The sequence below is a fragment of the Dipodomys spectabilis genome, unplaced genomic scaffold, assembly GCF_019054845.1.
Source record: "Dipodomys spectabilis isolate Male_0828 unplaced genomic scaffold, ASM1905484v1 ptg000095l, whole genome shotgun sequence".
Lineage (NCBI taxonomy): Eukaryota > Metazoa > Chordata > Mammalia > Rodentia > Heteromyidae > Dipodomys > Dipodomys spectabilis.
This window is the reverse complement of record NW_024870772.1, coordinates 43450747-43477959: the sequence shown is the minus strand read 5'-3', so window position 1 is coordinate 43477959 and position 27213 is coordinate 43450747. Positions and strand designations below refer to the sequence as shown.

The window sequence follows — 27213 nt, the reverse complement described above, 5'->3', positions numbered from 1 at the left end:
GCGGACGCGGGGAGCCTCACCTCGGGGGGGGGGGGGGGGGAGGGGAAGAGCCCGCTGGGCCTCGCTGCGCGCCGACGCTGACCAGAGGGGGATGCGTCCGCGGGTTGGATACCTGTGCTGCCACAGGCAAATTACTTAACCTCTCTGGGCCTGGCTTTCTGGTCTTCAAACCGAGAATAACAGTTCCTACCTCGCAGAGTTGTTCCGAGGCTACAGTGTCATCGCTCCAGTAAAGCGGCCAACTGCCTGCCCGAGCGCTACACTCGCGGGCTGTTTTAAATTCGTGCGTCTCCACACACATGCTCGCGGAGGCACATTCCGTCGTCGGGCGTTTAATAGGACACTTTTCTTTTCGCCTAAACTTCACTCTAACTTATATCAGACAGTGAAGCAAACGTCCTCCGCCCCACTGCTATCAGTGGACCCCCCGACCCACAGTGCGTAAGGGCTCTCCACCTCCACAAAGGCGTCGCACGCACGCCAGAGGAGGTCCGCGCGGAACACACCCGGAGAGAGAGGCGCACCTCCATAGTTCTGCGCATGTGCAAGGCGTGGAAGCGGAGAGAGGTGTGCGCGTGCGTAAAAATGTCAGGGCAGCAGGAGGAGGCGGGCTCAGAAGTGCTATTGACAGCTGCGGGGGGGGGGGCGGGGGAGGGAAACGAAGCCCGCGTTCCCGGCATGCCCCGGGGCGGCGGGGTTGGCTCTAACGAATTTGAATGAGGAGCCCCAGCGCTTTCGGCGCCATTTTCGAGTGATGCCCGATCTCATCAATCTAGCGGGAGAGACGGGATAACCTGTCCGCGAGTGCTGCGCCACCAGGACTCCGCGGGGGGGGGGGGGGGGGGGGGGGGGAATCACTTTTAAAAAAATCACCAAAAATAACTCAGAGCAAAGTGCAGTCCGCGGAACTTCCGAGTCGGTGCCGTCGGTAAGAGCAGAGCGGAGACTCGGGAGGCTGCGGCGGCGGGACCGGCGGGCACCGAGGGGTGCCGGGGGAGCGGGCGCTGGGTTCGCCCGCGCTTCCCGGCCGCAGTCCGCAGGCGTCGGGGCTGGGGCGGCGGGGGCCTCCGCGCGCGCGGGCGGCGGGGCGGGCGGCGGCGGCGGCGGCGGGGGCGCGGGGGCGGGGGAGGGGAGCTGCAGTTTGAGCGGGACGCGGCCGCGCAGCCGCCGCCCAGCGGATCTGTCAGTGGGGGCGACGCCGCACGGCGCGGCGTCGGGCCCGGGCGCGCTCGGGTCTCCACTCGCCGCCCCCTGACAGGAGATGCGCACCCCACCCTCACCACCGCGCACACACGGCCGGCCCGAGCCGCCGGTGCCCGCCGTGTTCCTGGCTCCTCTCGGGATCAGAAAGTTCTGTCGAAGGGAGGATTCCGGACCCGGAATGACGGGTGGCACCGGGTCGACGGCCCTGCCCGCCCCTGTCCCGTCCCGTCCATCCCACCATCCACCTGATGGTCTAGGGACGCCGCAGCGCGAGGTGTCCCGGGGAAGCGTCGGGCCGCCCGGCCCCTGTGCCCCGCGCGCTGCGCGTAGTCGGGGCCGCGCCTCGGAAGCCGGCGTCGGAGCTTGCCGCGGGCTGCCAGGGAGATGCTGGGCTTTGGCTCCGGGCTGGCTCCGGGATGCCTGGCACTGGCTCGCCCCGCGCCGTCCTGCTTCGAGGAGAAAGGGGGTTGGGGGGGATGAGAGGAAACCGGGAGCGGCGGCGCTGGCGCTTTCCTCCTCCCGGCCGCTTCCCTCCCCGAGCGAGCCGCACTCCCAACTCTCTCTCTCTCCCGTCTTCACTCCTTGAAACGTCTCAAGGAAAACCACTCGGTGAAAGTGTATCCATGTTTTCCTTACCACGATGGTAGAGTCGTGCAACCCCCCCCCCCCCCCACACACACACCTTTTCTTCTTGGAACGCTTTTGACACCGAGGCGCAGTTGGTTAATTTGTTGTGGGGTTTTTCGCCCACCCCACCCCCTTAGCTGTGGGTTCTTACCAAGTCTTTGTAGACCACTCTTAAATAAAGTGAGCCAGCCTCGGCCTGTACTTCAGGCAATACTCTGCAGATAATAGCCTTTGTGACAATTCCACCCCGAAGGCGCTGCGTTGAACCCTTCGCCCGGGGGGACGCGGGGGCGCGCGCGGCGCGCGGCTCGGGCTGGCGGATCCTCTGAAGATCACTTTCTGCCGCAGCTATTATTTGGAAAGAGGAGTAACTTCCTCCGTGACAGGCTGGTTCTCTTACAGGACGGCCTTGCCAGCCCGCGGGGCTTCCCTCCGGAGTTGATAGAACATTTGATTTCATGTATTTTCTAGCCCGCCCTCATTTCAAAATATTTCTTGGGGAAAAATAGGAGAGCGCAAAGTGATGTCTTTCATATTTTGTGTAACGGAGCTCCCAAAACAGCGGATTTCTTACCCCCTGATTGGCTGCGAGGAAGCGGGACTGGGTGGGGGGGGGGTGAATGTTCAACGCTAGACAATTTCGACCTACCGAGAAATTATGCTGTTAAAAGAGAACTACGGAAATAGTAACAACACATTAAGACAGAGGGTTTTTTTTAATTTTTTTTTTTTAATTTGGTGTCTAGTAAGGTTTCCCACCCCTCCCAAAAAGGACTTTTGGGTGGTTCGCGATGTATAGTAAAAGTAAAACTGAAGAAGCTATTTTCACAAAATTTTATTTCTGTTCTTTTTGGCTAAAAACTCAGTGAAGGATTCACGGTTGTTGATTTTTTTCCCCCCTTCCATGAAAATTTTTCATCTAAATATTCAAGTATTTGTTGAATGCAGATTTTTGAACATTTGTTTATTTTGATGAAAAAATTTAACTTTTTTAATGTTAAATGATATTTTCCATAAAATCCATATCTATTTTAATACTTTGCACAACACATCTAATTTTAAAATGTTTGTTTTGCAAATCCAGCTATTGCAGTGAACTTAAATTTTTACAAGTCATTTATGTTGTTAATTTAAATAATACAACAGGTAAGTGTGCAGGTGCGTATATGTTATATATAGCATTTCTTTGACAAATCCGTTATAAAAAAAGTACACAGTAGTATGGGTGTCTTTTATGTGCTTGGTTTTCAATTGATTTTGGTTTAATGATGCTTGAGAGACAGCCGGCAGTATATTTCTAATAATAAATTTGTCATTTCATTATAATAATCAGGTGTGGTTTCCCACTATTGAACAGCTGTAGATGCTTTTGAAAAGATTTTTATTTGATAACATGTCCTTTTATGAATAGTAGGAATTTGAAACACTGTATTTTCAGATTGTGAAGTATCAATCGTTAGAAAATACTCAAATGAAAATATGACTTAAAAATCTCTGTAGGACCCTAAGTATAATTCATATTAATAAGTGATATAGCTGAGTTTATAAATCATATTTTGTATTTCCTCTAACAGTAATTGAGATTACTGGGCCCATGTTGCTTATCTTTTTTTTAAAGTTGTTTATTTTGTATCACTTCATGAAATTGTCATAAAAGTTGATTATAAATTTTCATTTTCTGAAACTGTAGGATGTTTCATTTCTATTTTGAATGTAATTATTCTTAAAGTACCAGTACTAATAAGTTTTGCTTCCTGATGATTTTGATTTTAATTACTATCTAAATTGTGTGACTGGTGGGATAGTGTAGGAGTGGAAAAAGGCTTTAAATTTCACCAGGCTGGTGACATATAAACACTTTTTTTGTACTTGGGTTTATGGAATTTTATTTGTTTTAAGGATGAAGAATTGATTTAATAATCAACTTTTTAAAAAGTGATTGGGTCCTTTATTAATACATCACTTAAAGCTTAGAACACAGTAGTACCTAAATAAAAACTACAGCATTCAAAATTTTTTTGTGATGCTATGTAACAGGAAGATTTTAATTTTAGATTCATGAGCATGTAGGTATAAGTTCCAGCAGATGAGTGCTATCGGCTGTTTATATTCAGTTATTCATGTTTATAGAAATTAATGATGATTTCCATTCTATTGTAAGGACTACAGGAAAGTATTATCTCAGGAAAACAATGGTGGAGAATTGTGTTATTACTGTAGTTTACCTATATAAATAAACCTAGGTTTACATATGTTGGGGGAGAGGGAGCAAGAGAAAATAGTCCTTCTGGTAGCATTAATTTTTGTTTATTTGCCCATTATACTATTTTTAAGAACCCAAGGAAAAGTCTAATTTGAGACTTTTCAAAAAATGTTACCAATTTGCTTTCTGTTATACCAAATGTAGCTTCAGATGTCTACATCACTGAACATTTTCTAATCAGTTTAATATCAATTTTAATGTTAATCAAAAACGTCAGGATAAAAATTTCAAAGTACTTTTCATATTCAGGATCCTTCGCTTCTTGTGTATTGTATTACAGGGTTTTGTTTTTGGAAAGCTTGTATACATTTTATTTCGTTTTTTTATACTAACTTCAGAATGTCACAGAGTACTTCCAATCTAGAAATATTGGTCAAAAAAAAGAAATATTGGTCAATTGATTTGGCTAATAAAGAAAATTCTCACATTATATTATGTTACATAAGCTTTCAAATATTAGGCTGTAAATTTAGTTTTGAAAAATTTCATCAAAATTTACCTCTAAAAATTTTTAATCACCTAAACTTGGTTCATTTTTTTTTCTTTTGTTTAGTGACAGTCTCTATATTGATTCCTTTTTGACCCCTTTTAAAAGAAACATAAGTACAATTATAACTAGAGTACACGATTCTTAAAAAGAATTGTCAGAATATACATTTGTTTTGTCCTTTTTCTTTTAGTTGAGCAAATTTAGAATCAACTGATTGGCAACTAATTTTGGTACATAATGAGAACTTCCAGTTATGATTTGCTGAAATTTTGTAACTCCAAATCTCAGAAAGCCAAAAGATATCAGTAATTAAAAAAAACTATTTCAAATAAGTGTTGAGAATGAGTTAAACATTTAATTTTCAGAAGTGACATAATTAGAAATTAATAAAGGTGGTGATTGTCATAAAGTAGTAACATGGAGTTTAGAAGATCAGATTACTAATGTGTGTTAATATATTATCTGATTGTACATACAAATGAATCCTGAAAATACTGTTTTCTGATGCAAAAAAAAAAACTTTTCTTCTTGCCTGTATTAGAGATGGTTCAAAGGATTTCCCTTTTAGACAAGTTTCAAATTGCTATTCACTGTACATATTTGAATTTATTAATACTTATTAAGTTATGAGTTCAATATACTTTTGTTTAATTCTATCATGTTTCAATAAATAATGTTTATACTGGAAAGACAGTGGCTTTTAAGTATAAATAATAAGTTGTAATATATTTGAGTTTTATTACTGGAAAGTTTTTAATACTACTTTTTTAGACCATACACAATTGGTCTAATGTTTGTCTTTATACTCATACCTCTTGTTGCTCTTATTATTTTTTGTTTCCTTAATGTTTTTAAGCTTATATTAGAAACTTAGCATTTAGTTTTCTGTTTTCATAATTTTTAAATTTAAGGTACCTTAATTTCAGGTTGCTCACATATGGATGATCTTTTGAGGAATACTGTGTGGAGCTAATTTTTTTAAATATCATGGCATTTGGATTGGTGTTGGTGAGATGTATGATGGTGTGATTTTTATCACACCAGTCGAGTTTTTGGCAAGAGAGGAATAAAGGGACTTTTTGAAATTTATCTTCATTTATTTTCCTAAGCCATTCTTACATGAAAGTAGAAATTCACTGAGGAGCATTATGGTTCACATTTAATACATTGATACATTTAGTAATTTTAGTATTAAATTACTAAATACTGGTAAATCATATTTAGAAGGCAAAACAAATGAAAAACTACTTTTATATATTTACTTACATTTCTCTACTACTTGAAAACGTTAAAAGTCTACTTAGTCTAGTAATGATCCATTTGCTACTTACATTTTAGTTCAAGAAATACCTTTAGAACTGTAAAATTAAAATATCTGAAAATATTGAATATTAAAATAATGAAAATGTCAGTATTATCGCCTCAGGCTTGGCAAAAGGTTATAAAATGGAAAACAATACTAATTTCTGTCACCAGTAATACATTTAATAATTTGAGGAAACAGGTAAATTTTGTCTCTACCCCATAAGTAATTTTTTAAGCTATGTGGATTTTAGGAGCTTTAGAAGCACAAGTTGAATTTCTGATATTTTCCTTATAAAATCCCCCTCTACCAGTCCTCTCTTACATATCTCCATATACACAGTCACCTATGCTGCTTTGAAAATAAATGCCCTAAAGAAAAATGAAAGCAAAACATATTAATCCAATTTGTTTGAAGAGGCTTCAGATGATAAGCATATCACAGGTGTTCCTAATCAAGTTATTTCTATTTTAAAAACATTATTTTCATATTAGGCTTCTTTGAACATTGTTGAGATTGGGGTCATTTTGAAGACTTCTGTGTTTAGTGGTCAAATAGAACTTCAAGAGAAAAATCTGTTGAGTTTCTTCATGCTATAATACATGACATTTTTATTGCAGGTTTTGACCTTTAAGAGAGAACCAGTTCTGGAAAACAACCTAACTTTGAATACTCAACATTATAATGCATTGGAACATGATAGGAGATTAAGGTATACTAATGAATTTTAAAAGCATATTGTATATCATTGCAGTGAAATTGAACTTGACAATTGGTAATGCTGAAACTTTTAGGTGAATTTAAATCAGTATATAAATATTAACCCATGCTGTGAAGTGGCCAAAGCTGGGTGTCATGCTTATTAAAATTCTAGATTGGGCTGGGAAGGTGGCTCAGTGGTAGAGTGCTTGCCTTGCATGCATGAGGCCTGGGTTCGATTCTTCAGCACCACATAAGCAAAAAAGAAAAAAGCCAGAAGTGGTGCTGTGTCTCAAGTGGTAGAGCGCTAGCCTTGAGCTGAAGAGCTGAGGGACAGCACTCAAGCCCAGAGTCAAGCCCCACAACTGGATCCCCCAAAAATAAATAAATAAATAAATTTCTAGATTGTTTTTATATTAGTTGAGGATTTCATGGTGATGTATTAAATACAACTCGTTTTATTCCCTAATAAGTATATATGGTAATTTTACACTACATTATTTCAATATGTCATATTATGTTACTGGACCTTTCATCTTATGAAATGGATATCAAATGGAATTTGATGATAAGGTATTTGACAAGTAGAAAAGTAGGTAGAGCCTACAAAATTAGATAAGATTAAAAGATAAGAGAATTTAAAATATTCCAAGTAATGTTCTAAACAAAAGTGGCAATTTGGGTGAAACTGCAAAACTTGCTATTTTAAACATAACTAATCTGAGAGATACTCTGATTAAAATACTGCTCATATCAAGTTTCAAATTTAAAAACTTGTAGGATGCTTAAATTTCCAGGGACTTTCATTGTCTTAATCTCTTAAATACTTTGTCATTTTTCTAGCATGTTTTGATTTTTAGGTTTTGGTTGGACATTTCACATAGTTTTGGTTAATGCAGTTTTTTCTAAATGATAATATGGCATAGTGTGTAAAGAGGACTTATTGAACACAGTCACTAAGTTTTATTTGGTTATTTCATGTTAAAGTATTCTACTTTTTTAAAAATCACTTTACTTGCTAAGTAAAATGAGAGTTAAAATATAATATTGTATGATTTTCTTCTTGAGAATTATCACATAAAAACTTTCTTTTAAGAAATTAAGAAATAGGAAACCCTAAACATTTGTTTTCACAAGAAAAGTGTAATTCAGTCGTGAGTAAAGTGTAATTAAGTTCATAGGATTACTTTCAACTAGATAAACATTGTAAAATTTTTTTTTAAATTCTGAGATGATTAAGATGATGTTGGTATACATTATCAAAATAGTAAAAATTAGAATTTTGTATTATATAAACCAGAAATGTGAATATATTAACAGTATTAATATTAATAGAAATCAGAAAGGTGTTTTTTGGTACTTATATTGGTATCATCATCCTGTAAGGTGGTTATTTGAGGCAAAATACAGAACGTCTTCATAGCTTCAACTTCAAAATATTTTTTGTATTGGATGAAAACAATTATAGTCCCCCCTTGTTAAACCAGTATTTTTCAGATTAAAGAGTATTGAAAAGTTGAAAATAGAAAAATACGAGTATCTGAGAAATATTCAAGTTCACTGTATGTATCACTTTCAATCTAAGTATCTTTGACAAGGCCTTAGTTAAGTGAGAAGATAAATAGCATATATGTTTATATTGTAGATACAGTTATAAATCAATAGAATTGTTTCTTAGAGAGTTTTATGGTCTGTGATATTTGAAAGTGTCAGAACTTAACATTCGGACACAATATTCAGCATTCTCATTTCTGTCATGTGTACTGACTTTACAAACTTTTATAAATTTCCCTTACTATTTTAGTATGTTAAAACACCAATATAGATCTTCAGCAACAGTTTTCTTGTATTTGATCACTTTTCACAGAGATGCTTTAACATAATTTAGTAGTGTTATCTTAGGAAGTATGTTAATAAAGATTTCTACTGTTATATGTGATTGGGTCTCCTCCATTAATAGATACTTTGAGAAGAGTTTGACTTTATAAATTTGCTCATCTGATTATGTATTTAAGCCTATGTCAGAATTTGAGGAGAGATTTATTTAAATTGTTTTCAGTGATTTATATCTTTGATTAAATACTTTACCAAGGTTAATACTTTTTTGGGGGAAGGAGGATTCTTAATTGCCTTCAAAATGAACTATACTGTTAATGTTTAATAAGATAGTTGTCCTTGCGGTAAAAGGAATATCCAAATAAACTAAAAGAGACAATATAATGTATCTATGGATAAAGGAACTTAAAATGACTTTGTGATGTATAATACTAGTTTATAAGTACAACTTAGATTTTTGGGCAGTTTATCAGCAGTAACAAGTTTTCTTTGATAGAAGTTTTAGAATTTAATGAAGATTTGTTAAATAATTCACTTAAAACCTTTATTGAAGTGATTTTGTACGTATGTATATTGTTTTTCTTTAGCAAGTAGTAATCTATTTCTCTTGTTTTTCTTCAACTAAGATCCAGTATCAAAATTGACAATTTCAGGTCAGCATTTGTCAGGAGCAATACTGAAAGTTTTTTTATTAAGTATTATTTTTGTTCTCAGCACTACAAACCACACTTTAGATATTTCATAACATATTTTACTTGAGTTGTTTTTGCATATTATAATAACTAGAATCACTTAGAGGAAAAAAGTACACTATATATCCAGTGTGATTTCTGAAACAGACTAATCCATTGACATTAAATATTACTATTACATTACTAATTGTAATTGCTTAAATTTTTTCAATTATTCAGTTTTGAGGTTTTTTTTCTTCTTTAAACATATTTAAAATTACCCTGTGATTCTTGGAAATACATATTTTTACTATTAACACTCACTGAATTGTTAAGCAGAAAAATTACTTTTTAAATTTTGGCAAAATATTGGAGTGTTTTTGTAACATAATATCTCAACTTACAATATTCTATTTTGTACTTTTTCATTTTATAAAATGTCAATAATTTTTATGATTAAGTACTTAAATTTCTATATAGTCCTAGTGTGTGGCTTGATTGGTTTTTGTTTTGTAATGTACCCATTTTTTTGATGTTTTGTATTTTTCAGAATCAAAAAATGTGTAAGGAAAGCTAAAGGTGTAGCTCTTGCTAGTTCTTGCCTAGTATTTACAGGCTCTGGGTTCAATAACTAGCACCTTAAAAAAAATTGTGTAAGGTGCTGAAAGATGATTTGATTTAAGTTTAAGGTTTTAGATATATAAGTAGCATTGTGTTCTTTCTAAAGGTAACTTTAAAATGTATTTCTGTTACTCATCATTTGATTCTATAAACTTACTAAGCTTTCAGCTCTATGATATACTTTTAAAGTAGGTAAATTCCAAATGGATTTTTTTAAGTAGTTGAGACTTTTGTTAAGTCTTACTGAGCTAGATATGGAAGTGTGGCTCAGTAGTAAAGTATTTGTCATATAGAAGGTCCTGGGTTTGATTGTTCAGCTCCACCAAAAAATTATGGGTTAAACTCCTATTTCTTTGCAAATAGTATCTGAAGTCAGCATGTGGTGGTGATTAGATACGTGGTACCTGGTAGAGAGCCAAGGCCATTTTGTAAGCAAAATGTAATTTCATTTCTTGATTGGAGTTTGAACACTATATTTCCTGAAAATACTCTTCATGCATTTAACCTGACCACTGGTTAAAATTCTTTAGAGAATTTTGATCATTGAGAAGTTAAAATCTAAACTTAGAAGATAAAGATTATTACATGTCATTTTTTTTCCTTAAAAAAGTACATTGTCGAGGGGTGAACTGGGAGAGAATAGGGGAAGGAAGGAGTGATATTGTCTAAAAAGAAATGTACTCTTTACCTGACTTTTGTAACTGTAACCCCTTTGTATATCATCTTCATGACAACTAAAAATTTAAAAAGAAAAAAATACACTACCTGGAATGTTATGAACTGAACCAGATTATTAAAGATAATCTGTTTTTTTCTCTCTCTCAAGTGAGAAACTTTCTAACTAAAACACCAAATTTGTCTTTTTTCTACTTTCTTTTTTTTTTCTTTTTTGGGGTGCCAGTCCTGGGCTTTAACTCAGGGCCTGGCGCTATCCCTGAGCTTCTGTGCTCAAGGCTAGCACTCTACCACTTAAACCCCAGTTCCACATCTGGCTTTTTAGTATTTTCATTAGCGATAAGAGTCTCGAGGACTTTTCCTGCCTGAGCTGGCTTCATATGGTGATCCTCAGGTCTCAGCCTCCTGAGTAGCTAGGATTACAGGCGTGAGCCATAGGCACCCAGCTCTACTATATTTAAAAAAAATTAAATAACTTTATTGTAAAATAGAGGTAGATTTGATAGATAAATAGGACTGAACCATTTTTTTCCTCTGCTGTATATGTTATACTGAGGTTGCTGCTTAAGAAGTAGCTACTGCAACAGTGAAGATGTAAGTACCACCACCACAGCCCTTACTTTTGTCCTTTACAACAGGGAACCAGGGGTAGATCACTGCAGCTTGTCAGTTCTATAGAATACCATCAATATGCAGGAATAGTGGCCAAAGAAGTCTGCACTCCTTAGATTTTGCAGACCAGGTGGCATCAATCAGCATACCCATACTCAATTTGGAGAGTACCTTCTTTTACAGAAAGATTTTCTTCTTTCCTATAACAGTAGACACTTACAGTTTAACTGATACTTTAGTCTGAGTGGTTTAATTTTTATTCATTTATTTTCACATATTAGAAGGAAAACTGTCTCCAAGTGTATATGCTGTGTTTCATATATTTAACTTTTAACCTAAGAGACTGCAAAAAATTGATAATTAGTTGCTGATACCACAAATTTGGGGGAAATGGTTATGGCCATACAAGAATATTTCTTTCACTTTTGGATCACATTCTGAGCCCATGTTATCTTTGTCTTACTGTATAGTCAAAACAATAAAGATTTGTATGTTGTAAATTAGGCCAACTTTAAAGTCTTACTTTTTCTTTCTATTAAACAATTCTCATTCTATTGCCAGTTCTCCTGTAAAATGATAACTGTCAGGTTATTCTAAATCTTTTGGAAATAAGACTCACTTCAAGTAACGTAGAAGGGTTGAATATTGAATTTGAACAAACTTAAATAACCTAAATATTATCTTTTCCTCTTATTTCTGTATAATTTCAGTAGGTTACAGTTACAAGAGAATAAATTTTGGATTTCTATTAGTTTTTACTTGTAAAACTATTGGTAAGAATCTGCAAGTGACTTTTTTTTTTTTTTTTTACTATTAAGCCAAATGTCCTAATTTTAAGTCCAACAGTTGCAATATCATTTTTTTTAATTTAATGTAACACTCCTAATCACACCCTACTTTTTTTTTTTACTAACCATGTGACTTCAGAATAGTTTTTCTCTATTGTTATATAAAAAACTTTTCATGGTATGTGCTTATTCATCTGAAATAATAAATGAACCTACAACCTGTTCTGGCATTGTGAATTCAAGCATATTAACCATAAATTGAGTTGCTGGTTGTTGTTTTTTCAGCTTACTGCTAAAGTATTTTTAATATATTGGTATAGCTTAACAGATAACATTAATTTCTATTATATATTCAACCAAAAGTGAGTAACACATAATCCTTTCTTTTGAAAATACCTCTAACTCCCACTAATTACTAAGGACTGTCTGATGGATTAATTGAACCAGAATAAAATAAAGTATTTTCCAGAACTGCTAAACCAGAAACTGAGTCTAGAGATGAGGCATTTGCAAATTTTTACAAGCTACAAGAAAGATTTTCTGGTCTGGGAATGTGGCTCAGTGGTAGAGTGCTTGCCTAGCATGCATGAAGCCCTGGGTTCAATTCCTCAGTACCACATACACAAAAAAAGCCTGAAGTAGCACTGTGGCTCAGGTGGTAGAGTACTAGCCTTGAGCAAAAGAAGCTCAGGGACAGTGCCCAGGCAGAGTTCAAGCCCCAGCTCCAGGACTGACAAACAACAACAAGAAATATTTTCTTTTTTCCTTTTTATTTTCTTTTTCTAAAATGTGCTGTCCAAAATGAAAGGCAGGACTGTTCAGATTAAACCATTCACCTCTCTTGCATTTTTCCTATTGAATCTAAGTTTAGTGCCTAATAATGAATCTTGTCATATCTATAACAATTCTAATCGTCATATTTCTTCAATCACATAAGAAAAAAATATCAGAATTTTGTGTTGGTGGAAATACCTTGGACCAAATGTTAGTATACTTATGTTAAACATTCACTTGATGAAAACAGAAGAAAACAGACCACGTAAGCAATTTTTTAACATTTCATCTAGATAGTAGCTATTTTTCTTAAATGTATTCAAATTTTGAAAAATATAAAAAGAGGAATTGTTTTCATACACAGCCCATGGGAACATTTTGCAATATCCTAGTAAAGTTTTTTTGGGCTCCTAGTAAGTAGACTGGAACCTAGGCATTTCGTGCACAAGTGTATAGGTCAACTGACATGGTTGTTAAAACATTATGTTTATTTTAGTATTATGTCGAAAGCAGTAGAAACGTTAAGTAATACAAGATTGGTAAATTGTAACAGCTTATGATGAACTTTTTTGAAAATTATCTTTAAGTAGCTGTACAAAGGGATTTCAATTCAACATGAGTACAATGCATCTTGATCAATCTTATCCCTTCATAATGAACTCCATCACTATTAAAGTGAGAGATATGTATCATCATGAGTAACTGTTCAGTAAACAAAAAACTTCTCAGAAAGTTTATAAATAGTACAACATGTACATATAAAATATAAAAGTAAGATGTAGCTGGTATAACTACTTCCATAAAGTTTAGAGGCAATACCATGGACTTAAATATTTGCATTTTTAGTAACAGCATAAGAACATGTATAGGAAATAAATAACAAATTCAAGGTTATGATTGCATTTTTTTTTTTTTTTTTTTTTTTTTGGGTCCGGTTGTGGGGCCTGAACTCTAGGCCTGGGCGCTGTCCCTCAGCTCTTCAGCTCAAAGCTAGCCCTCTACCACTTGAGCCACAGTGCCACTTCCGGCTTTTTTCTTTTTGCTTATGTGGTGCTGAGGAATCGAACCCATGGCCTCAGGCATGCAAGGCAAGCACTCTACCACTGAGCCACCTTCCCAGCACCGTTATGATTGCATTTTAAGAAAGTGTAGAATGGGGATTTGAGTGGATCTTTATGTTGAATTCTTTTTTTTTTTTTTTAGAAAGTGAAGCAAGCAAGATAAGAATATTAGAATTCAGTAGAGTTGGATTTGGGGTACAGGACTAGAATATGCAGATTCATCATAGTATTTTCCTGTTTTGTGTATGTGTGTGAATTTTGAATCTTTTTTTTTTTTTGTCCATCGTGGGGCTTGAACTCTGGGCTTGGGCGCTGTCCTTGAGCAATTGAGCTCAAGGCTAGCGCTCTACTGCTTGAGCCACAGCACCACTTCTAGTTTCCAGTGGCTTATTGGAGATAAGAATCTCATGGATTTTCCTGCCTGGGCTGGCTTTGAACCTCTATCCTCAGATCTCAGCCTCCTGAGTAGCTAGGATTACCGGCGTGAGCCACCAGCACCCGGCTTGAATCATTATTTTGAAATAAAACAAGTACTGTCCTTTTTTTGTGAAGGATCTGCTATGCAATATATACTTAAAACACTCCTAGTGAGAGCTTAGATGAGCTTGTTGTACTTTGTATTCTGTATCTTGAAGTAAGTATGTGCTATTAGTTAATGTAAGTACATCTTGACTTGAGTACCAGTGGTTTATATCTCTAATCCTAGCTACTCTAAGGATCTGAGCTGAGATCTGAGGATTGTGGTTGAAAGCCATCTGAGGAAGGAAAGTCTGTGAGACTCTCATCCCCAATTAACCAGTCAAAAAAAGGAAAGGGGGGAAAAAAGCCAGAAGTAAGACTGTGGTTCAAGTAGTAGAGCACCAACTTTGTGCAAAAAGCTAAGAAATAGTGCCCAAGTCCTGAGTTCAAGCCCCCCAGTACTGGCCAAAAGGAAAAAAAATACATCTTGTAATCGTGGTCCACAAAAATCAATCGAGCTAAGTCAAGTTACTAGAATATATATATATATATTTTTTTTTAAATTTCATTTTCAAGTAAAAATCAACCACAGAAACAAGTTCTTTTTTCTACTTTTTCAAGCAATTTCATGACTATATAGTATATTACTTTCAGAGATTGTTTTGTGCATTTTTTAAATTTTTTATTGTGAAAATAACGTACAGAGGGGTTACAATTACATGGGCAAGGTAATGAGTACATTTCTTATCAAGCATTGTTGCCTCCTCCTTTGTTTCCCCTGTTTTGTGCATTTTAATCTTAAACTTTTCTTTGTATTTTTACTCTATTTTTTTGAGGGGGGGTCCGGTCATGGGGCTTGAACTCTGGGCCTGGACGCTGTCCCTCGGCTCTTCAGCTCAAGGCTAGCACTCTACCACATGAGCCACAGTGCCACTTCCAGCTTTTTTCTTTTTTGCTTATGTGGTGCTGAGTAATCAAACCCAGAGCCTCAGGCATGCAAGGCAAGTGCTCTACCACTGAGCCACCTTCCCAGCCCCTTTACTCTATTCTTAACAGTAGAATTCTTGGAACCAAGCAATATGTGGATTTTAGGTTACGTGCAGTCAAGAGAGAAATCTTGGGATATGACATAGAATTAACTTTAACTACCTGCAATTATGATGTCCCCCAGAAGCTCGCCATGCTTCAAGTTAAACATTAAGTTATGAATTTAAGGTGTACTTACATATTTAACTTATAAATTTTTGAAGGTAACAGTAATAGAAAAGCAAAATTTAAAAATTAGCAAACAGGTTCAATCTCTAGTGCTACAAAACAAAAAACAACATATGCAAATGTTGGTGCTGGTGTTCGTAATCTGTGTTCTGTGATATGTAAGGATCAGAAAACAATGATAATTGACTTCAGTTGAAAATGTTCTAATTTATATGTGATCAGAATTTTAAGTCTTTATACTTTTTCTTTTTCCTAGGTTTCAACAGCTATGGAAACAGCCCCTGCTTAGCCCAGCAATTCTCTGTAAGTATTAACTCAACACCATTAGTACAAAAACTGCTATCGTGTTTCAGTTTATTTCTGATTTTCCTTCTTGTCCTAGAATAATATCTTTCTGATCTTCTTTTAGCTCTTTAAATGTTGAGGTTTGATGTTAATTTACTCCAGTCTACAGCAAAACTAAAGTAATTACTTTGGGTAAATTTTCTATTTAAGGAAGTATTTTATAGAATCACATCATCTCAGAATCACAATTGTGAATCCTTTTCCTTCAAAGGAGTTTACAAATCAATAATGGTCTTGATATTATTATCATTGGTTTTATATTGTTTCTGTTTTTGGAGATACTAGGAGGTGGAACTGAGGGCTTTCCTTGAGCTTTGTTAGTAAGCATGCTACCCTCTTGTATCATCATGTCCCTAGCTCTTGATTTATTTTTTTTCACTAGCCCTTTATTTTTCACTGGATTAGGGACTAGTTTTAATCCAGGATCCTGTGATTGTCTCCCATAGGATTACACGTGTATGCTAAAACATCCAGCTTGTTATATTGATCCTAAAGTTTAATATTGAGACTATCTTCTCCACTTAAATGTTTTTTATTTGTTTTTACATTTTATTAGGTTACATGTGAGACTTCTTTGAGAAATTTTACACTTAGGGATTAAACTTTCAAAAGGTAGGTAAGGCTAGAGGTGTGCTGCCTAGCATGCATGAAGCCCTGATTTCAAGGCTCCCTTCTCTTCCCCCCACCCCCATACCATCAAAAAATAAAAATAAAATTATAAAAGTCAAACTCCCAATACCTCCTTTTTTAAAAAAGTAAATAAACTTTAGGAAAGGAATAAGAGTAACATACTCCCTTTTCCTTTTTTTTTTTTTTTTGTCGGTCGTGAGGCTTGAACTCTGGGCCTGGGCGTTGCCCCTCAGCTCCTCAACTCAAGGCAAGCGCTCTACCACTAGAGCTACGGCGCCACTTCCCTCCCTTTTCCTTTTTACATATACAATAAAAGAAATATTTTATACATATGTAATAAAAGAAACCTTTTCTCCTGATTCATTTAAGTTTTGAAAAGTTTTGAAACTTCTAACAGATTAATTATAATAGTTTAGTTGATATAGTACTGTATCCCTAAAAAATTGATACATTGAAGCCATATTAAATGCACATGATACTTACTTTCCTTAAGAGTATTTTAGAGCCCGGTGCTGGTCTTGCCTATAATCCTAGCTACTCAGGAGGCTGAGATCTGAAGATCACGGCTCAAAGCCAGTCCAGGCAGAAAAGTCCATGAGACTCTTATCTCCAGTAAACCACTAGAAAACCAGAAGTGGTGCTGTGGCTCAGGTAGTAGAGCACTTGTCTTGAGCTGAAGAGCGCTGGGACAGTGCCCAAGCTCAGAGTTCAAGCCCCATGACCAACAACAATAACAAAAAAGAGTATTTGATTCACTAAAATGAGTCATCTTCCCACATCGTATTAGTAACTCAGTTTACATATATAACCTCATGATTATAGATAAGCCGTGGATAACATAGGTAACTTTTCATATTTCTTAGTTGGAATGCTTCCTGTTGTATGTTCTAAGAGTATGCCTGAGTTCCCTTAAATATCAGAAATTAAAGTAATTCTACTTAACCAATATACAGAAAAAATACTGACATTAGTGAGTGTTGCTGTATGATTTTTGTGTGTCTGTGATTCTTCTTTCTTAGTTTGTATGATAGTTTATGCTATACAATTGAGGAATGCAGATATTCTATAAGTGTAATGTTAGTCAAAGTTGTCAAAATTGAATAATGGGAATGTTTAGGTACATTTTTCCCAACTAAGTAAAAAGATGGGGGAAAAAATTGTTTACTTTTCAACTTAAAGATCTAAAACTTAGCCGGACGCCGGTGGCTTACACCTGTAATCCTTCCTATTCAGGAGGCTGAGATGTGAGGATCACAGTTCAAAGCCAGCCTGGGCAGGAAAATCCATGAGACTCTTATCTCCAATTAACCACCAGAAAACCAGAGTGGTATTGTAGCTCAAGAGTGCTCACCTTGAGCTGAAGAGCTGAGGGACAGCGCCTAGGCCTAGAGTTCAAGCCCCACGACCAACCAAAAAAAACCTGAAAAACAAAAAAACTAAAATTTGTTGTACAAAGAGATTCAGGAATAATGATTCTTTTTCTTTCCACATTTTAAAACATTTTTTTCACATTATATTTTTTAAAATATATACATGTATTTTTGTTATGAGATTTTTTTTTTAAGTACCTAAATGTAACATTTTTGATACTTTTTTTTTTTTGTCTTTTCTTTTTTGGTACTGGGGATCCAACCCAGGACGTTGTACAAGCGCTTTGCCACTGAGCTACATCCCAGCCCAACATTTTTGATACTTTTAAAACATCTTAGGTACATTGCCAGCATTAGGAGCATTACTTTTATTTTTTAAACTTAAACCAAGCTAGAATATTGAATTAATAGGGGAATAGGAGATGAAGCAGAAGATATATCAGTGGATTCTATTAGCGTTGCTAATCCTGTAAATTACTAATAAGGGACAAGTTACTTTCTAATTCATAAGAAGACTTGATTAAGTATGCCTACTCTCATTAGCTCTGCTAGTAAAAAGAAATGACAAATACTATTTTCCATGTAGGACTGATGTTATCAATATGTTTTAGAAATATTACCAAGTTGACAATATAATAGCAGCAAATAACATTCTAGAAATTACTGAATTTGAAGTATAAATAGTAGTATTAATATAGTGGCATATAACCCTACCAACCTAGAAAATATTGTGAGTTGTTGAGTTATAATTAGTATAAAGGACTGACCCAAGAGAACAGCAGAAGAAAATCAGATTATTTTAATTTGTGATGCAGTAAGTAATAAGTAGCAAATAAATTCTTCTCACCTTTAATAAAGATATAATTTTATAATTGTATCATGTATTAAACAGGAGTTAAAAATTCTGTTAGTTTGTGATAGAAATTTACCATTATGTAAAAATTCTGTCTGCTACAACACTAGTAAGGAATTTTAGTTATCTTAAGTATTTTTTTTAATAAAAATTTTTCTGGGCTAGCTGGGTGCCAGTGGCTCACACCTGTAATCCTAGCTACTCAGGAAGCTGAGATCTGAGGATCATGGTTCAAAGCCAGCCCAAGCAGGAAAATCCGTGAAACTCTTATCTCCAATAAACCACCAGAAAACCAGAGTGGTGCTGTGGCTCAAGCGGTAGAGCACTTGCCTTGAGCTGAAGAGCTGAGGAACAGCGCTCAGGCCCAGAGTTCAAGCCCCATGACAGACAAAAAATTTAAAAAAAAAAAAATTCTGGGCTAAAGATGTATGTCAAAAGTGAAAAAATTATTTGACAGTTGGATTCCTGGTGAGGATTGTTAAATCCAAAGCAGAAAAACTTACTACGTTATCAGCTAATATCAGCATTGGTAGTAGAGAAGGATTTTTTTTTATGTATTTCCTGATCAGATAAATTAGTATTAGTAACTATATCAAATCTAGGCCCTGAAAAGTTATACCTTGTATAAATTATGAACATAGAACATAGAAGAAGTTCATAATATGGTTTGGCCAGTTTTCATATAACTGTTTGAGAATTGGAGAAAGTATTGTCCTCAGAGCATTATATATTTTATATTTCATTTATATATGTCTACCAGAATGATTGAGTTAAATCTGAGCTTTAAGTCATAGCTATGTTTTCTTTTCAACAACATTGTAGCCATAAATTTTAAATTTTAGTACCAAAATTATGGATTCATTTTCCCATCCTGAACAACTTTTTAGCTCCTAAGATAGTTTCAAATAATTATAACAATTTTATATTTTAAAAGTTCCTTTTAATTATTTTTACAGAATTTTAATGGATGTTTATAAGTGAATGACAAAACAGTATCAACGATTACAATTTTCTCAAAACATGAAATATTACCAAAGATTTTCACCATTTTATCTTTAAAGAGGTTTTATTAAAACCTACAACAACAAACTATCATCATCTTTCTCTTCTACATTTTAATACTGAACATTTAGCATGAAGGGGAAGAAAAATAGGAAACAATAAAAACCCTGGAGACAGGGGAATAAATCTGACAGCTAATTCTTGATATTACCTTTTGATGTTTCTTTTGAAAATTAAAGAATTCTATACCAAAGACTTAATATATGTACAAACTAAAATATAGAAATATAATAGCCTTTAGTGTAATAAAATTTTCAAGCTCTTAAGCGAATATACTGGGAAACTTCCCCAGACTCTTTAATGTAACAGTTTGGGCTTTTGAAATGTATACTGAAGCTTATTGTAAGATAGATAGACAGAACCTTGATCATATCCACCTCAGAACTTGAGTTTTAAACTTTCTCCGGGTAAAAACAGAAATAAGTTGAGTAGGGTTGAAATACATGTACAAGGCCAGGTGTTGTGGAGAACACCCATAATCCCAGCTACTCAGGAGGAAAGATCAGAAAGATAGCAGTTTGGGGCCAGCCAGGGCAAAAAGTTAGCAAGAGGCCCATTTGAACCAATAAGCCAGGTATATAGTGTCATAGGTTCCTGTGATCAAGCTGTGTTAAGAAGTATCAGGAGAAGGATTATGGTCTGAGTCCAAACCCAAGTAAAGATGAAACCCTGCAGGAAAATAAAGTTAAACAAGGGCTGGAGACATACATGGCTCAAGTGGTAGGATGCCTATCTAGCAAGTGAGAGGCTCTTGAGTTCACTGTATTGCCCAAAAAATAGAGTTATGTGAGTCCAGTTGTCAGTGATTATACCTGACTTTTGGTTACACTATCAGTTTCACTTTTCCCACTAAATTCAGTAAAGACATTTATGCTTTTCTTAGTTACTGAAATTTGTTTAAAATATCTAGCCCCATTTTGGTACTGAAATTAGTATAGCTAATATAAAAAGTATCTAAAATTTCATTTATTAAAATTATGTTGCAGTTTTCATATCCTTGATATGGCTATTCAAGTTTTAATTAATTTTTTCTATTATAAAAAGAAAATAAGATACTTAAAGATTGCCATCTACTCCTTTATATTTAAGTTCTTAAACACAGTATTTACTTATTTTGATCTCATCTTTCAAACGACTTTTTTTTTCTTGGAAAAGCATAAAAATTGAAAGCAGAGCTAAATCAAAGGCCAACCATGATAATTAAGGTCCCAAAGCTAGAATATAATCCATGAGACTTATGTTTCCCAAATAACCTGCAATGAGCCAGGCTAGAGGTATGGCTCAAGTAGTAGAACCATGAGCAAGACAGTTGACCAACATCACAAGGCCCTGAGTACAGGACTGGCAAAATAAAAATAAAAAAATTAAGTTCTTAGTAATGGAAATGCAGTTTCTGCTAGAGAGATTGAAGACACCACTGAAGGAAAACATTTAAATAGGGATGAATGGAAAAGAGCATGATTATTTTGGACTTCAGCAGTGAGAAACAAAATACTGTATTGTACACTTATGAAGTACCTAGGATAGTCAAATTCAAGAGACAAGGTGAAATGATTTGCTGGGGCTGAGAAGCAGGGAAAATAGGTAATGAGTGCTTAATAGATTTAATGTTAGGGAAGTTGAAAAATTTCTGGAGATGGAGGGTAATAATGATTACAACTATCAGTGTTCTTGATGCCACAGAATTAAACATTAAAATAACTAAATTGATAAATTTTGTGTATGTTTAATTGCACTTTCAAAAGTTAGGACATTTTTTGTTTGGAATTTTTTTCAGGATTTGTAAAGCATTGACATAAATGAGAATATTTATAGCATTTTCAAGTTTAGCACTCTTGGCTTAGAAAATATATAGACTATGCACACAAGAAGAAATGGAATTTAAATGGTCCATTTGATTTTTTTAAGTTGCAGAATATTCATGTGATTTTGAAATACTCAGTTCATGTATACAAATGCATTACAGGGGCAGAGAACAAGATGTAGTTTTTACTTTAGTCTTAGAATTTCAGTGACTTTAAATTCTTTCTAAACAGAACTGTAACTGTAATGTAACAAATGGAGCACTGCTGACATACAGTATAGGTAGCCTTTCATATTTCAAACTAAGTTTTAAAAAGCCAGGTGCCAATGGCTCGTGCCTATAATCTGATCTTAGGAGGCTGAGATTTGAGAATCACAGTTCAAAGCCACTTGAGGCAGGAAAGTCAGGGAGATTTTTTTTTTTGGTCAGTTGTGGGGCCTGAACTCTGGGCCTGGGCACTGTCCATCAGCTCTTCAGCTCAAGGCTAGCCCTCTACCACTTGAGCCACAGCGCCACTTCCAGCTTTTTCTGCTTATGTGGTACTGCGGAATGGAACCGAGGGCCTCATGCATGCAAGGCAAGCACTCTACCATTGAGCCACCTTCCAGCCTGACTTTTTTTTTGGATTAAAAAAAATTTGTTATAAAAGTAATGTACAGGGGTCGGGATGTAGCTCAGTGGCTAAGCGCTTGCCTAGTAAGTGCAAGGTCCTGGGTTCAATCCCCAGTACCAAAAAAGAAAAGACCAAAAAAAAAAGTGATGTACAAGAGGGGTTACAGTTACATAATTAGTGAGACTATTATCTCCAATAAACCATCAAAAAGCCTGAAGTGGAGCTGTGACTTAAAGTGGTTAGCACGCTAGCCTTGAGGAAAAAAGAAAAACAGGGACAGAGACCAGGCCCTCAGTTCAAGCCTCATGATCATTAACAACAAAAAAGAAGTTTAAATATTTTAACTGAAAAGTGGGTGGGTAGCCAAGCCACTCAAGCCCGTAATCCTAACTACTCATGTGGCTGAGATCTAGGGATCATGGTTCAAAGCCAGCCTAGGCAAGAAAGTCTGTCATACTCTTAGCTCCAGTTCAGCACCCAAAAAGTAAAAAGTTGAGCTGTGGCTCAAAGTGGTAGTGTGAGTTTTGAGTAACAAAGCTCATGGACAGCACCAAAACAAAAGAAAAAAACATGGGTATGGAAGAGAACCTAATATTCCTCAAGTGATAAACATATTGTGGTATATGGTAAATATTTTTAAGTCATCACAAATCAATTTATCTTGCTCACATGTTAAAATTTGTACATGTGAAGTACCAGTTGCTTATAAATAGAATTGCCTATGTTTATTTTTAATATGCTTTTTGTAAAAAATTATTTTTTGTATTATATGTATTATTTTTAATGAGAAAAATACAAAATATAATGGTAAATGTGTGACAGTGTGCTTTGTGTAAACAATTGTGAAGCAAATTTGAGTATTTTGGTTTTGTAAGTCTTACTGTTCTATGTAGAAATAATATTGCTTCAAAACAATAGCCATTTTAATGAGAAAATTGAAGCAAAAATAATTGAAACTGGAATTGGTGGTATTTTCTGGTATCTTAGAGAGTGAAGCAATTCCTACATTCTTGTTGGTGAATGGTATGGATATAGGAAAGAATAGGAAGATAAAGAGCTATATGGTTTTTGTCTTATATCCTCTCAGGATATCACATTACCACATCATCCTAAGGCTTCTATTTCTAGATATTTATTATATCAAATAATATCCAACACAAAATAATTCTTATATAAAGAAAAATGTTGGCATTAATATTTAGGTTTTCTGTAACATATAAGGGACATTTGGTTCATTTGGGCTTTTTTTTTTTTTTTTGAAAAAAAATAATTTTGATTAAAATAATTTTAATGTCATCAGTATCAACAGTCTTTAAGTAGTTGCACCAAAGGGGTTACCATTCAAAAACTTTTTTTTCTTTTTTCTTTTTTAATTTTTTGCTGCGGGTCCTGGGGCTTAAACTCAAGGCCTGGGTGCTGTTTTGCTCAGAGTTACTGTTCTATGACTTGAGCCACAACTCTACTTCAGCTTTTTTGGTGCTTAATTGAAGGTAAGAGTCTCATGGACTTTCGTGCTTAAGCTGGCTTTGAACCATGATCCTCAAATTTCAGCTTCCAGAGTAGCTAGGATTATAGGCATGAGTTACTTGTGCCTGGTAGTACAATACATCTTGATCAATATCACCCTTTTTATCATTCTCCCCTCAAAATAGTCTAATACTGTTTAGCATTTAAATGTTTCACATGGCTCCTAGTGTTTATCTTCTAAAGCACATGCATTTTGCTAGCTTAAGTTTATTGGAACTGAGTTCTTATGTATCATTCCATGTCTTAGCTTGACATGAAGTCTTACCTGCCTTGATGAAGATGCTTTTTGAAAGATGTACTACAAGGAACAAAAAGCTATTTGTAAATTCTGCTCTTACCAAGGTAAAACGCAATTTTATGAATTCACTTTTTTGCTTATAAGAGGAAAAGACATTAAAAAGTATGATTGCATATCCAATCAATAAATTACATTTCCTTACTAAATAAAGAACTGAAATTATTTTCCTCATATTATTCACCTTTGTGATTCCTAATTTATAACAGTTTAGGATACCTAGTAGGCTTTTACCTTTTGATGTAAAAATTTCAGGTTACTCAAAATCTTTTTAATATGCTACAGTAACAACATTATACTCTTTAAACATGGGCATTTTAAAATAGTCCATTTTACTAAAAAATTATTCTTTAGGTATTAATATGAATTTAAAAAAAAAAACCTTGGAGTAAAGTAGCAGCACATAATGGTTTGTGGATTTTGAAAAGGTGCAGGCCATATTGTGCTGCCTCAAAAATACAAGGACCTGATCTTCTGAAGAAGTATATTTCTTTTCATGCATAGCTCTTATGATAATCATGTCAGCAGTGCCTTAGCAGCACGTAAATATTGGCGTTAAGATTCTAAAGTTATCTCCAGTATTAACTGTGCTGCTGAAGTAAGGTTGGCCATACTCTACAGTTGTATTTCAGTATATATTAATCTGCTTTCAGTTTTAGTGATGGTGTTTTCAGTATTAGTGGTCTTACTTTTAATATGATTTTGTTAAAATGTTAGTAACTGTCTAAGTGTACTGTGTCTATTAAAATAGCATTCAGTATAAGGAACTGGTTTTAAGATCCTTACAGATACCAAATCTTCAGATACAGGAAATCTTTACATAAAATGTAGTATTTTTGTATAAAATCCTTATATCACTTAAAATCATTTCTACATTACTTATACATAATGTTACACAAATAGTTATCAAGTCAAAAATATGAGGATGTTCTGTTTTTATGTCTAATATTTAACTTCAGATTAAGACCAAGTTGTGACTTAGTTATTAAATTTTAGAATTTAAACAGGTCCAAATATTTTAAAATTTAAAAGAAATGCTTCCTTTCTATTCTTTATTTGTGGTAAAGTCATTAAAAAATTATATTAAGGATAAGTTGTGAATCTCTGTATAGTGTACCATACTGATGTTATTTTCTATAAGAAGTAGCTTATTCTTCATTGTAACCAAACAGAAAATGTGCAAAATAAAAGCAGTGCCTAATGAATTCTCTCCAATAATAACTGTTTGGGAAGTTGTGAAAGTATTTTAAGTTTTATTTAGGAAATTGTATTCAAAGTGTAAAGGACCTACAGCTTAGGGCCTAATTTAATGGTAATCTTAGATAGACTTTCCTCTTTATGAACAATCACTTTTTTTTGCCCAAATGAAGAAACAATATACTATATACTGGTCACTTGAATTAAATGCCACTTTTATGTGGAAATAATGTTGCTTTGATTCTTTTAAAAAAATTGTTCATTAAACTCCTAACCTTTTATTTGTTTTATTGCACCATTACTTAATTACTAATTTTTAGTTTCATTAAAATTGATACTTAGGCCAAGCATAGGAGGCCTGAGGATCATGGTTCAAAGTCATACTAAGGAGGAAGTCCATGGGACTCTTTATCTCCAATTAATGACTAAAAAAGCTAGAAATGGAGCTGTGGCTAAAATGGAGGAGTACAAGCATTGAGCAAAAGAGCTAAAGGGACAGCACTCAGGCATAGTCCAAGCCCCATGACCTAACAACAACAGTAAAAAAAGAAGTATTTATGGGGCTGAGAATGTGGCTCAGTGGTAGAGTGCTTGCCTTAGCACGCACAAAACCTTAGTACCACATACACAAAAGGTTGGAAATAGCACTGTGGCTCAAGTGGTAGAGTGATATCCTTGAGCAAAAGAAGCTCAGGGACATTGCCGAGGCCTTGAGTTCAAGCCCAGGACTGGCAAAAAATAAATATGTATGAAATGAAATATGTATGAAATGAGTTACAAATTTAACGTATTGTACAGTATTTCTCAGAACAACCTAGAATTTTGGGGTGGATTGTGTGAATGTATGGGTGGGTGGGTATGTTTCTAAAGTGTATATAAAACAGTTTTTAGAAAATTTTATTTAATATTTCTAAATGGCAAGAAAATAAAACCTTATATTTTACACTTCCCAATTGATCTTTATATCTAGGTGCTCCAGAGAAGCATAATGACCATGTAGAGATATTATAGTTAATTTTTTTGTTGTTGTTTTTGGTCGGTCATGGGCTTGAACTCTGGGCCTGCACACTGTCCCTCAGCTCTTCAGCTGAAGGCTAGCACTCTACCACTTGAGTTACAGCATCACTTCCAGTTTTCTGGTGGCTTATTGGAGATAAGAGTTTCACGGACTTTCCTGCCCTGGTTGGCTTTGAACCAAGATTCGCAGTTCTCAGCCTCCTGAGTAGCTAGGATTACAGGGGTGAGCCACCGGTGCCCGGCTGTAGTTAAATTTTTTAATTCTCATATTTATTCCTATTCCTAACAATGATTTTTTTAATTGAAATATTTGGAAGGAAAAAAATTTAATAGCATTAAACTTAAGTAATCAGACTTGGAATGTAGCTTACAGGTACAGCATATGCTTTTCTTTATACCTACCACCATAAAAAAAATCTTTATTTTAATTGTACATAGTTTTTTCCCAGTCATTTGGTAATAAAATACATGTTTAGGTAACTCAACAGGACTAGAACTTTTTTGTTGTTGTTGTTGTGTTGGATTTTTCTGTGTGCTGGTTCTGCAGCTTGAAATTAGGACCTGGATACTGTCTCTGAACTTTATTGTTCAAGCATAGTGCTCTACCACTTGAACCACAGCTCCATTTCCAGCTTTTTGGTAGTTAATTGAAAATAAGAATCTGGCTGGCTTTGAAGTGCCATCTTTAGATGTCAGCCTCTTATGTAGCTAGAATTATAGGTGTGAGCTGCCAGCACCCAGTAGGACTGGAAGTTTTATTTGTAAAGTTAACAAACTCTTTGTAACTAATTTTGAACATCCAAAAAGCTAGTGGTAAAATAATTTATACCCTTTATTAGTCAATTGTAATCTAGCAATTTATTTTGCAAGAAGAAATAGCTATATAGTTGTTTATTAGGTTTTATTTTCTTTTTTACTTTTGGGGGTTAATGTGGGGTTTTTGGATCTTTTTGTTGTTTTTGTTTGTTTTGTTTTGTTGGTCATGAGGCTTGAACTCTGGGTCTGAGCACTGTCCCTCAGATCTTCAACTCAAGGTTAGTGCTCTACCACTTGAGCTACAGCACCACTTCCGGTTTTCTGGTGGTTTATTGAAGATAAGAGTTTCACAGACTTTCCTGCCCAGGCTGGCTTTGAACCACGATCCTCAGATCTCAGCCTCCTGAGTAGCTAGGATTACAGGCGTGAGCCACAAGTGCCCGGCTC

General features: G+C 35.5%; 1 long non-coding RNA gene across 1 annotated transcript in view; it reads left to right on the top strand.

The window, feature by feature from the left end:
• Positions 1 to 847: 847 nt before the first annotated feature.
• LOC122112828 overlaps positions 848 to 27213 on the top strand; it is a 28277-nt gene continuing 1911 nt past the window's right edge. Inside the window, exons 1-4 of the long non-coding RNA XR_006148276.1 lie at positions 848 to 928; positions 6507 to 6598; positions 15554 to 15600; positions 16199 to 16254. This is a non-coding gene — a long non-coding RNA (uncharacterized LOC122112828). The remainder of the gene's footprint in view (positions 929 to 6506; positions 6599 to 15553; positions 15601 to 16198; positions 16255 to 27213) is intronic.